General features: G+C 46.5%; 1 long non-coding RNA gene across 1 annotated transcript; it reads left to right on the top strand.

Moving 5' to 3' along the window:
- The first annotated feature begins 304 nt into the window (after nt 1-304).
- Nucleotides 305-12,446, top strand: LOC147005302 (uncharacterized). Its single transcript, XR_015046849.1, has 4 exons — nt 305-370; nt 10,649-10,797; nt 11,486-11,585; nt 11,938-12,446. It is a non-coding gene; the product is annotated as an uncharacterized LOC147005302 (long non-coding RNA).
- The last annotated feature ends 457 nt before the right edge of the window (nt 12,447-12,903 follow it).

Below are 12,903 nucleotides of genomic sequence, written 5' to 3'. Positions count from 1 at the left end.
TTTAAAGCCCTTTGAAACCTGAAGAGATTATTTCTAAACAAACTGGATGGCTACTCAGACTTCAAGCGCCACGAAAGGAGAAAAGGATCTGTAGGGTGTGTCAGCCAGAGAATATAGGTGACCCTAGGAAAGGCTGTGAGTGCTTTGTTGAAATGAAGACCAGCTTTGAGGTTTGAAAGGTAGGCGGGACGGGTGAAGCAGGATCGGGAGCTGATGGCTGTCTCTGGTAGCCCAGATGGAGAGCATGCGCAGCTGTCTGAACTACTGTGTTGCTCCTCCCACAGGGCACAAGGGTCCAAGGGGAGTAGGAGGGAGATGTGTCTGAAGGATGGAAGGACGAGTCGCCTTAAGCCTCCTGGTAACTTCTTAGGTAAATTATATTGTAGTGCCTGGGAAGTGTTAGCGATACCCCCAAAACAGGAGCCGATCTGAAGCACAGCGGGGTCTTTATATTCTATTTGAGTTAGCTCGAGCCCCTCAGCTCACTGCAAACACGCAGGACAGTTTTTAGTGGAGAGAAGAGGCCCGAACATCTATGAGGCAAGGCTTTATAGAAAGCAGCAAGTGGTGGGTGGTTGGGGGGTGGGGTGGCGAATGTGCAAGCATCTATAGGAAAGCTACTATGGCCTTTAGCGTAATTGGCTGGTGCTGGAAATCAAATTGTAAACTTAATTTCTATTTCTCTCTGCATTGATGGTCGATCGGCAGGGAGTGGGCTTGTAACTTGGGGGTATAGATCTGTTGGGGTAATAACCTGGAGACACTAGTCTGGTTGGGGGTGTAACCTGGAGACTGGAGCTAGGTTCGGGTTTTGTTGGTGGGTAACTTGGAAACTAATGCTAAGTACCAGCCTGTTAGTTTCCCTGAGTTCAAACTTAGGTCAGGTTCTCTAAAATGGAGTCTGAATTTCAAAGATCTGGCCTCTCAATATTTACGTGGCACTTTAGAGGATTTGGCACCTGCAATTCTCAGAGTCATCAGGAAATAGATTAAATAGTTTCCTTTTATGTGTTGGAAATAGTCACACCATGTTAAACAGATCTTTAAAGTTGGTATGAAAACTTTATTTCAATGTTAAGAGGTGCACACACCAGTTTTTGTTTTAGAGAGTTGAGTTCTATGAGGGTCAAGTCCAGAGTGAATGTGTGTTGCTTGTCAAGGTCCCCCGGCCCTCACACCTAGCCTTCCCTCAGTGCGGCAGAGAGCGATGGCAAAGCCTCCCTCTGGACTTGTTGACAGAGCGTGCACAAAATTTCCACTGTAGCTTTCTCCTCCTGGATGATTAGGCCTGAAAGCTGCTCTCTTATAGAAACAATGCCTACAGAGATTAGCAAACCCCTGCTGCCTTGCTCAGCCGTAAGCACCCCTCCTCCTTGTTCAGCTATATATAATAACCCATCTCCTTGATATCTGGATATAACAACCCCACCTGGCTGCAGGATATTTGATTACACCAAGAACCCCAAGATTGTGTCACTTATTGAAAACCCTTGTTTTTAGTTGTGGTGTGGCTTAGCCTTAGCACACACCTTTGATCCCTCTGGCTGGAATACAGACCCACCCTTTGTACACACCTTTAACCCCAAACGATGAAGGCAAAGTTAATTTGTAGAAGGAGCAGCCATGTTTGAAAGTGATGTCTTATTGGGTGGCAGACAAAGTGACAGCTCAGAAAGATCTGGCAGAATAGGATGTGCTCAGCTCTCAGGAGAGAGGAGAGCGGGAAGGGAAGTTATGGAAGAAGGAACAGTGCAGAGAGACAGGAGGAGGCAGTTTTACGGGGAGAGTTTTACAGAGACAGGTTAAAGACAGAACGAGGCACAGGACAAGGAGCCAGAAGATAACAGATTGCCAGAGTTAGTATGAGGCCAAGCAGGGCAATTCAGAGGCCAGCCTAGAGAGAGAGAGAGAGAGAGAGAGAGAGAGAGAGAGAGAGAGAGAGAGCAGATTGAACCAGCCAGCTTAGAGGGGTTTGAACCAGACAGCCAGAGCTCAGAAAGAACTAGGAAGGGGTGAGCTGAGTCAGCAGTAGTCTCAGAGGCTGCAAACAATCCAGCCCTCCTCCTCTCTCTCCCTTCTCCCTCTCTTCACGTGGCCATGGCCAGCCTCTCTCTTTCTACTTTCTCTTTTTCTCTCTGCCTTTCTACAATAAAGCTCTAAAACCATAAAAAAATTTATTCTTACGCTGCCTCCTTGCTTATCTGTAATCAATAACTCTGCCACCTTGTTCAGCTGTAGGCAATATCCCTGCCTTCTCGTTGTGCACAATAAACCCCGCTCCTTGATAGTCTGGGTGTATATCACAGCCCCTCCCCCTATCACAGCCCCTCCCCTTGTTCAGCTGTGCTTCTTGAGTGCTTCTGCTTTCCCACTGGAACCCTTCGTCCACACAATCCCAGCTTTTCTGTCCACTGACCAATGTGTGTGTCTGTCTATTCTCCATCGTCTCATTGCCTCGAAGGAGCCCTCAGCCATGCAAGGACGCGGAACAACTCTGTGACTTACCACCTCTGTCACTAATGAGAGCCGAGGCTGATGCAGTGACAGGTACATAAAGTAGCAGCAGGACAGTTACAGACGGGAGCATGGCCGGGGATGAAGACGGTGGTGGCGGTGGTGGCGATGACGGTGGTGGTGACGTCAGTGGTGATATGCTGTAGCAATAATAATGAAAAGAATAACAGGCTTGCTGTAGCTCAGTGGTAGGGTGCTTGCCTAGCACGTGTGTGACAGCGGGCTCATGACCCTACACAGTAAAACAAATAACTATGCACTATGGGATTTAATAGAGGCTTTGGGTTTATCACAGATTTTTAAAAAAAGATTTATTTACTTATTTTATGCACACAAGTACTCTGTTGCTGTCTTCAGACACACCAGAAGAGGGCAGTAGATCCCATTACAAATGGCTGTGAGCCACCATGTGGTTGCTGGGATTTGAACTCAGGACCTCTGGAAGAGCAGTTAGTGCTTTTTAACTGCGGAGTCGTCTCTCCATCCCTACACATGTGTTCTTACCTATCCTTTTACACTCTTCATCTTAGAAAAATGTTCAGGCCTCAGAAAAGCTACAGGCACATGGCGCTGATGTTGTGTGCCACAGTCTGCTCTCTCAGGACCTGCCACTGCCGCCATAGCACACGCATGCTCTTTTCTCACTTCTTTCTGAACTAACAGAGAGTGGGACACAGAGACCATCCAGTACACGAACTCCGTCGTGTACAGGATCATTTCTTCTCTTCTGTAGCTTTTATGTAATGATCAAATCCAGGGGGTTCACCATGCTGCTAGCTCCCCACATGTTCCAAATGGAACCCAGGTCATTCCTCTCCAAGGCAGAGCCCCCTGAAGCATGTGCTCAGGTCAGTGGCTTCTCCTCTTCCCTTCATCTATTTCTTTAATCCTTTTGTTTTTATTATATATTTTCTTTATTTACATTTCAAATGTTGTCCCCTTTCTCTTCATCTATTATGGCTTTTCTTTGCACTTTATTTCAGTGGTTTCTTCAAACATTCGGCCCCATGGGTTCTAAAGTGTTCTTTAAAAAACCAAACCAAACCAAACCAAAAAAATCCCACCTCTCTCTCCCTCTTCCCACCTGCCACACTGCGAGCCTGTGTTTGATGACCTCTGTTTGTGGGTGTGAGTAGAGACTTGTGCATGCCACAGCACACGGGTGGAGGGTGGAGAACAACCTTGGGTGTCGGCCCTCACCTTGTTCCAGGTGGGGACTCCTCCTCCTTCCCAGTTTGCCAAGAAATGCTCTTGTCGCTGCCTCCCACTTTCCTGTAGGGTGCTGGGAGCCACACCAGTCTTTCCAAGGGTTCTGTGGTTCTGATTTCAGGTCCTTGGGCTGTGTAGCAAGTGCTTCACCCAAGCCAGTCATCTCCCCAGCCCACGTGGCGAACGTTTCCACTGGGAAGAGCATACGCAGTCAGAGTCCTGAGATTCCAACCGAGGGTTGGCAGGGGTCATTTGCTTTCTCGAGATTGCTTTTCTCTTTATTGAAATGGGCGGAGTGTGATGTCTCTCCTGACTCTCGGTGTCCTTTGGGAGAAGAGATGAGAAAGGGGAGGTGAAATTACTTCAGAATTACAAAGCATTTTCTGTTAGTCCTGAAGCAATGCTACAAAATTCAAAGGGTCGCTATTTGTGTGCATTTCCTTCCTAATAGAAAGAACACCATTGGGCTGGAGAGATGGCTAAGAGGCTAAGATCAGTGGCTGCTTTTCCAGAGGACCTCAGTTCAATTTCAAGCAACCACATGGTGGCTCACAACCATCTATAAATATAATCTGATGCCCTCTTCTGGCATGCAGGTGTACATGAAGATAGAGTACTTATATACATTAATTAAATAAATAAATCTTAAACAACAACAACACCCACACCCACACCCACACTGTTGCCTGCCATCCCAGCACTCAGGAGGCTGAAGCAGGAGGATCATGAGATTGTAGCTAGTCTGGGCTACATAGCTAGCCTGTCACTTGAAAACCACAGACACTCCAAAACTACCATCCATCTTCCCTTCACCCTCCTGTCTCTCCTTTTGGAAGCAAGATCTAGAGTCTGCCGTGGCTAAAAGCATCTGCCCTCACTTGGGCCTGTAGGTGCCTGGTGCATTGCAGAGGGCAGAAGGAGATGTGGCCATACGCTGTGACTCTCTTGTTCTGAGCCATTTTCTCCTTCAGTCACCTAGAATTCTAGGTGGATAGACAAACACCTTGTACAAGAGTTGACAGTGGGTCCAGGCAACTCCGACTTTCTTCCTGTGCTTTTACTAAATCCCTAGACGATGATCAGCCAGACCACAGTGTAACCAAGACTGGCCAATGGCATGTGTTTCCTCTGATTCCTGGATAATTTTCCTTGCCTGGATAATTTGGGGGCTCTTGACTGCCCCGCTGAACAAGCACTGACAGGAGCAGCTGCCCTTCCTTCCTGCTGTGGTTTCACTGACTAAAGGTCCTTTCCTGGTTTTCACATCTACTTTCTCTGGGTTTGGAGGTGAGCGGCTGGACCCAATATGTTGGAATATCCAGTGTCAGGGCCCTGACCAAGGATTGCAGTAGTATTTATACACATGTACACACACACATGTTCACACACACACACACATACACACACACACGCACATGCGCACCCCTCCCACCCCCCAGGAACACATCTCTCCTACCCTGGAATGTCACACGGTAACAATGGCGACTCAGGAAGAGGAAGAAACCTGGAGAATGCTCTCCTTAGTGCCCTAGTTCGTCACAGACGGGTCCTTGCAGCTTCATCTCTGGACATTCTGAGGAGTGGTAAGACATAAAATCACTACGCTAGAGGAAGGAGGGACCTCAGGGGCAATCAGCTTCTGAAGGGATCAAATTCTCAAACCCTTGGTGTGAGAGAGCAACACAAACTTCTGCGGTGAGGTGGACCTCACCACAGGCCCAGAAACAAGGCTGAGCGTGACCTAGGGCTGGTGCCTCTGAAGCAGGAGACAGCACAAGGTTTTCCACATTTCCTCGGGTCTTTTGTTGCGGTGACGGCAGATGGACTCACACCTCCGCTTTATTCTGTAGCTTTACTATTTGTTCGCCCTGTATTTCTGTGACCTGCTTACAGTTATATTTTCTTTCAGACTTTAACAGGTACCATCTCAGCCAGTTCAGGTGCAGGGTTTAGTGGCGGTCAAGGCTTCCACGCCACTGCCACTGCTGACTCATCAGCTCCTCAGACCCCATGCACGCATGCGCCCACGCCCACGCACGCACTTTCTGAGCCTTTTAAAGGAAAATGACCTCTCTTTTTGCCCCTGTGTACTTTAGTGTATGTTTCTCTCCCCCCCCCCCCCCGTGTTACCAGTAATCTAGCCCAATAAATTTACACTGTGCCATACTCTGAAATGGCTCATTCAGATTTCAGTTTTGTCCATTCTCCTAAAAAATGCACTTTCGGCCATTTTATCCTTCCAGGACAGAATCGGAAGAGAAATGTGTATTGCATTAAGTTGTCAAATGCTTATACCTTTAATTTGTATTTCCATGGCCTTTATCTTTTATGATTTGGACAGCTTTTTGGTTTTATTTATGCTTTTGTATGGCTGGGCTTGAATCCTAACCAAACCTTGTGTGATTTAGGCATGTGCTCTACCGTTGAACTTCATCTCTGACCCTGATTTGAATGTGTCGAAGATTACTGTCCCCTCTTTCAATGAGTCAGGGCATTCGCCGTCTGGCTTTTCTGGTTGTCCTTGTGGTCAGTCTGCATCATGAGGAGGGACGCGTCTCGCGTGAGACTCCTCTGAAGCCTGCACCTGGAGTCATACCTGAGCCATCTGCTCCTTGGCTGAGCTACCTGAGCTCAGCAGATCAAGAACTAACCTAGCTTCTCCCTGTGGGATTTTGATTACGGTTGCTTCCCTTGAAACTATGATGCAAGAGGAGGGAAGAAAACACCAGTCTTGATCAAAAGTTCTCTCTGGGTTAGAATCCATTGGTGTACTTCACGTGATCCAGTCCCTCTGTGATAAAACTGTGGAACCTTCCTTGTGAATGCCAGCACTCTTGTTTTTACTAATGCGCCCCTAGCAGTTTCCTGCTGGAGAGAGCCTGGACTAATCCCTTTTCTGTCAGTGTGATAAATATCTGGACCAAAGGCAAATTTGCTGTGCCTTATGACTCCAGAGGAGAGTCCAAGAGGACAAAGAAGAAGGCTGCTGATCATCACTGTCTATCCACACAAAGGAAGGAGGGCAGGAAAGGAGAGAGAGAAAGGAGGGTGGAGAGGGGAGAGAGAGAGAGGGAGGGAGGGAGAGAGAGAGGGAGGGAGGGAGAGAGAGAGGGAGGGAGGGAGAGAGAGAGAGAGAGAGAAAGAGAGAGAGAGAGGAGGGCTGCTGATCATCACTGTCCATCCACACATAGGGAGGAGGGCAGGAAAGGAGAGAGAGAAAGGAGGGAGGAGAGGGGAGAGGGAGAAAGAGAGAAAGGAGGAGAGAGAGAGAGAGAGAGAGAGAGAGAGAGAGAGAGAGAGAAGGGAAAGGGGAGAGAGAGAGAAAAAGAAAGGAGGAAGGGGGAGAGGAGAGAAACAGAGAAAGACAGAGAGGCAGAGAGAAGAGAGAGACAGAGATAGAAGAGGGGTCAGGGATAAGAAAGTAGGGTAAGGACTCAAACCCTCAAAGTCCATTCACCCCCACCCCATACTGACACACTTCCTCCAGCGAGGCTTCATCTCCTGAAGGCTTCATAACCTCCCCCAAATAGCATCGCCATCATGGGAGCAAGCATTTAAACACAGGAGGGGGATTTCCTCACTGAAGCCACCAGAGAAAACATGTATCAAATCTAGCGTCTCTTCACCTCTCCAGATCTCTCATCTATCTTTCTACGTAACGTACGACCTCACGAGTTCTTCATTTTCTGTATTTTATTGTTGGTTGTGCTGCTGTTCTCCTTGTCTCCGATCTGCCAGGGGATGTTGGCATGTGTGTCCTTTGTCCCTAATGTTGATATTGTTTTCTTGTGGCTGCCTGTGCTGTCCTTGGCTTTGTCCTGCTGCGGGGTGTGACAGGCAGGACAGTGCTGGGCCTTTCTGTGATGCAAGCAGAGGACGATGGATCCATGAAGCCACTGTCTGACAAACAGGTTTGCTATGAGGAGGAAAACTGGGTTTGAGATGTAAGCAATCCAGTGGCTCTGTGAACTTGTAACTAACCCTGCAGCTTGAAACCTGGGTCAGGCAACTTGGGTCCACGTCTCAGCTTCCACTTGATGGTTGCATGGTCTTCCCATCTGCAAAAAGTGATTAGCAGGGGCACAGCATAAAGTAACCCAGAGATTATGTAAATAAACTGTGTAAGTGCTGAGGAAGAACCCACATGGAATATTTCCACACACTGAAGTTTTTCCTGCAAATGCTACCTGCTGGAGACTGCCCTGTGCCCTTCACTTTCCTTGTTTCAAGAGGATTAAAATGTAGACACCGTTTGTTTCAAGAGGAAAGGAATTCTGCTTCTATTATTCAGTTTTGTGACCATGTATGAAACTTAGACGGTCATTGGGAGACAACTTTTGTTTATAGGCAGGGGAAACAGGTAGAGCCTAAGTTGGACCAGAGCTTGAGGCAATCCTGTCTCATCCTCTAAATGCTTAGATTATGAGTAGGTGAACAAACCAACCATCAATGAACAAACCTAAAAGGTGTTCAAAAAGCAGTAATGGAAATGTTCACTAGGGGGCGCCATTACAACAAATATGTGACGCTTCTTTTGAAAACATTTATGCAAGCGTCATAGTTTATTGATAGTGTCTTTCCTGGGAAGTGAAAACCGATAAGTATGATGGTGCCCTTTCATCCTACCATAAATACGACAGCTGGCTGTTTCAAAGATAAACATTACTATAATTGGAAATGAACAAATATTTACTGAGTCCTGGGCAGCCCTAATGCCCCATTCTGTCCCAGCCAAGAGGAAATAATCAGTAGATGTATGTAGTTGGATAAAGTATACTTAACACATTGAATAGTGAGATAAGAACAAGCCATTTATAACACTTGTTAACATTCTCTGAAACGATAATACACATGCATGGTCAAATAAAAACAAATGAAACTTAAAGGGACCTCCCTCTGACTGTTTTCATATCTCAGTGAAGAAGAGGGGCTTTTGAGTTATATGTAAGCTCACAGCCTGGAACTCATGGTGGTTTTTCAGTAGAGAAAGAAGATAGTGTGTGATAGTAGAACACTCTGGGTTTTGGGTCCTCTTTCCTCTTCCTTGGCCCTCTGACAGTCCATTCTGCCTCCTTTGCCACCTCTCTAAGAGGAGGGACAACGAAGCTCAAAGTTGTTCTGAGTTCCAGGGATGGGACTTGCTTATCTCTTCGTATCTTCTGTGTCCCGGTTGGATGCTCCGTAGTCCGCATCAGCGAGAGCGAGAGCTTCCCTCACACTACTGAGTTATGCAGAACTTTCTAACGTGTAATTTCTCTCTCTCTCTCTTTCTCTCTCTCTCTTTCTTTCTTTCTTTCTTTCTTTCTTTCTTTCTTTCTTTCTTTCTTTCTTTCTTTCTTTCTTTCTTTCCTCCTTCCCTCTCTCCCTCCCTCCCTCCTTTCTTTCTTTCTTTCTTTCTTTCTTTCTTTCTTTCTTTCTTTCTTTCTTTCTTTCTTTCTTTCTTTCTTTCTTTCTTTCGCTCTCTCTCCCCCCTCTCTCTCCCTCCTTCCTTTCTTCCTTTCTGTAATGGCGCCACTGGAAGAACAGAGAGACTGTAGCTCATTGTTGGAATCCAAGGTAACAACAGACAGGACCAGGTAAACAAGGTCAAATAGATTTTGTACTTGTTGCTGAAGTGTTAATCTGCACCGTGGATGCATCTGTGAGCTGCTGTCCCAAATCACACACCCAGAGAGGGATTAGTTTGAGAAGGAACGTGCTCCTCACACCCACTGAGTCATGTGTAAAATACACAGCTCCATGAATTTGATGAGAAAGAATTAGCTTTAAAAACAAATAAAAAACACCTGGAAAAACACCTAAACAAGGAGCAGAAAGACCGTGTCTTAGTTAAGGGTTTGTCTGTACAAAACATCATGACCAAGAAGCAAGTTGGGGAGGAAAGGGTTTATTCAGCTTACACTTCCACATTGCTCTTCTACCAAAGGAAGTCAGGTCTGGAACTCAAGCAGGTCAGGAAGCAGGAGCTGATGCAGATGCCATGGCGGGATACTGCTTACTGGATTGATTGCCCTGGCTTGCTCAGCTTGCTTGCTTATAGAACCCAAGACTACCAGCCCAGTTGATAGCACCACCCACAATGGGCTCTCCCTCCTTGATCACTAACTGAGAAAATGCCTTATAGCTGTATCTCATGGAGGCATTTCCTCAAGGGAGGCTCCTTTCTCTGTGATAACTCCAGCTTGTGTCAAGTTGACACACGAAACCACCCAGTACAGACCTCTATCTCTTCAGTTCTCTTTTACTTGCTGAAGAAATGGAAGAAGACACTAGAAAATGGAGTGACCCTCCGTGCTCTCGGATTACCAGAGTTAACATTGTGAAAGTATCTGTGTTGCCCAAAGCAATGTACAGGTTCAGCATCATCTCTGTTAACATCCTAACGACATTCTTCACAGAACTAGAAAGACCAATTCTAAATTCACACGGAACCACAAGAGACCCAGATAGCTAAGCACTGCTTAGCAGAAAGGGTCATGTGGGAAATATCACAACATTCAAGCTCCAAGTATGTGACAGAGCCACAATGATCAGAGCTGAGTGTGACTGTCACAAAAATAGACACAGAGACCAGTGAAATAAATATAGGACCAGAAAAATAAAGCCACTCAGTTAGAGTAACCTTTTTTTTTTTTTTTTTTTTTACAAAGATATGAGCCCTATGTTGGAGAAAAGACTTCCTAGGGAAGCCTTCCAGTGTGGAAGAATGAAGTTAGATCTACATCTCTCATCTTGAACAAATTTGAACAATTCAAAGTGTATCAGAGACTTTAATATAAGACCTGGAACTGAACTGTTAGAGGAAGACCTAGGGAAAAACCACGTCGAAGTATAGATGTTGTCTTAGGGTTTCTTTTGCTGTGATACAACACTGTGACCAAAAACAACTTGTGAGAAAAGTGTTTATTGTATCTTATACTTCTAGGTATGGTTCCATCACTAAGGAATCTGGAGGCTGGAGCTGAGGCAGAAGCCATGAAGGGATGGCTGCTTACTGGATTGCTCTACATGGATTGCTCAGCCTGCTTTCTTATAGAACCCAGGACCACCAGCTCAAGGGTGGCCCTGCCCACAGTAAGCTATCCCTTCCATATCAATTATTAATCATGAAAACTGCACCACAGGCCATTCTGTTGGGAGCATTTTCCCTCTTGAGGTTCCTCTTCCAAACTGAGTCTAGTATGTGTTAAGCTGACTTAAAACTAGCCTGTGTGGACAAAGCTTTCCTGAAAAGTCTCAACTTCACGGGAAATAATCCCAAGAGCTGTCAAATACATTTGCATAAAATCTAAAAGCTTTGGCACCGAAAAGACAAGAATTACCTGGAGAAACAGACATAGAATAGAACAAAGTCTTCCCACTGCCTGTCAGATGGTGTTACTATTTAGACTATACAGGAAATGCAAAGTTAAATACCAGAAAATTGTCTATTCAATAAATGTGTTAATGGATCAAATAAAAATTCTTTTCTTTCTTTCTCTCTTTCTTTCTTTCTTTCTTTCTTTCTTTCTTTCTTTCTTTCTTCCCTCCTTCCCTCTCTCCTTCCCTCCCTCCCTCCCTTCCTCCCTCCTTCCTTCCTTCCCTCCTACCCTCCCTCCCTCCCTCTCTCCCTCCTTCCTTCCTTCCCTCCTTCCCTCCCTCCCTCCCTCTCTCCCTCCCTCTCTCCCTCCCTCCCTTCTTCCTTCCCTCCCTCCCTCCCTTCCCCCATCTTCCTTCCTTCCTTCCTCCCTTTCTTCCTTTCTTCCTTTCCTTCTTTTGATAGGGTCTCTCTACATACCCCTGGGTGTCCTGGAAAAGAACCTGGTTGGATTTGAATTCACAGAGCTCTATCTGCCTCTGCTTTCCAATTACTGGGATTGAAGGTATGAACTACCAAGCCCACAGACAATTTTAAAAAGAAATACAAATGGTCAACAAATATCTGAGAAGGTGTTCAACAACCTTACCCACTAGGAGAGCACACATTAAAATTTCATTGAGAGTCCATGTCACCCTGGTCAGAGTGGCTATCGATTAGAAAACAAAGGCCCACCATAGTGTGGAGATTTCCTGCGTGCAGCTTCCACACCACATGTAGAAGACACTGAACTTGCACCAGTTACCTTATCTTCTTCATCAAAAAAAAAAAAAGATGTAAATCTACGGGGATTCTCTCCCTCTGTCCTAGAAGGCGTTTTCCCACGATCCTCTCTTTCTCTCCTCTCTTCCTGTCAGAGCCATTGCCATGATGATGGAACTGTATAGTTTCAGCAGGTACAAGATCCACCGTGGACACGGGCTGTGCTACACCGGGACTGCCGGAGGAATCCTCAGCAGATAAAGTAGACCGTGTCTACAGAAGGAGACACAAAAACAGGACAGCCAGAGACAACTCAAAAGAAAAGAACCCACCAAGCAGCTGCTCCCTGGGTCAGAGGAAAAGGAGGAGGAGGAGGTGGAGAAGGAAGAGGAAGAGGAGGAGGAAGCAGCCGCAGGGGCAGCAGCAGCATATTTTTTGTGCTGACCCACCAAGACTTACTCTAGCGCTTACTTTAGGCTGTAGTGTGGCACTGGTGGGCTGGGACCATGGGAAATTACTGAAATACGGCCCAGAACCTGTTTCTCTGTAGTGTGGTTCTACACCATCCAGGGATGAAGGAAGAGTACAGTACTGGAGGCCATCTACAGTTTATCATAAGAGAGCAGAAACATACTTTTGATTTGCTTGTTTGTTTGTTTTTATAGAAGGTAGTGTCCAGAGGACTCCCATCCCTGGCCTGGAGTTAGGAGACACCAGAAAGATGACTTTAGAATCTGTAGAGGTTAAAAGCTCCAGCTGCCCTTCCAGAGGACCCTGGTTCAGTTCCTGGCATTCACAAAAATGCTTATAACCAGTTGTAACGCCAGTCCCTGGGAGTCTACCGCCCTCTTTTGTCCTCCATGGGTAATACATGCATGTGGTTCATAGACATACATTATACACACAAGCAAATAACCGGTACTAGTTAAGAGAGAGGAGGGAGCAGAACAGAAGATGGGGGAAGAAAGGGACAGTAGGGGAGGGGGTTGGGGGGAGGGGACGGAGAGGAGGAGAGAGAAGGAGGGGGAAGAAGAGGGACAGGAAGAGGGGGAAAGAGGTAGGGGAGGGGTAGGAGGTAGGGGAGGGGAAGGGAAGGAGGAGGGAGGGGAGGGGAAGGGAAG

This window comes from Mus caroli, unplaced genomic scaffold, assembly GCF_978045245.1.
Source record: "Mus caroli unplaced genomic scaffold, Mus_caroli_1 scaffold_4, whole genome shotgun sequence".
Classification (NCBI taxonomy): Eukaryota; Metazoa; Chordata; class Mammalia; order Rodentia; family Muridae; genus Mus; species Mus caroli.
Note: the sequence above shows the minus strand (reverse complement) of the source record. Positions and strands in the feature narration are given on the sequence as shown.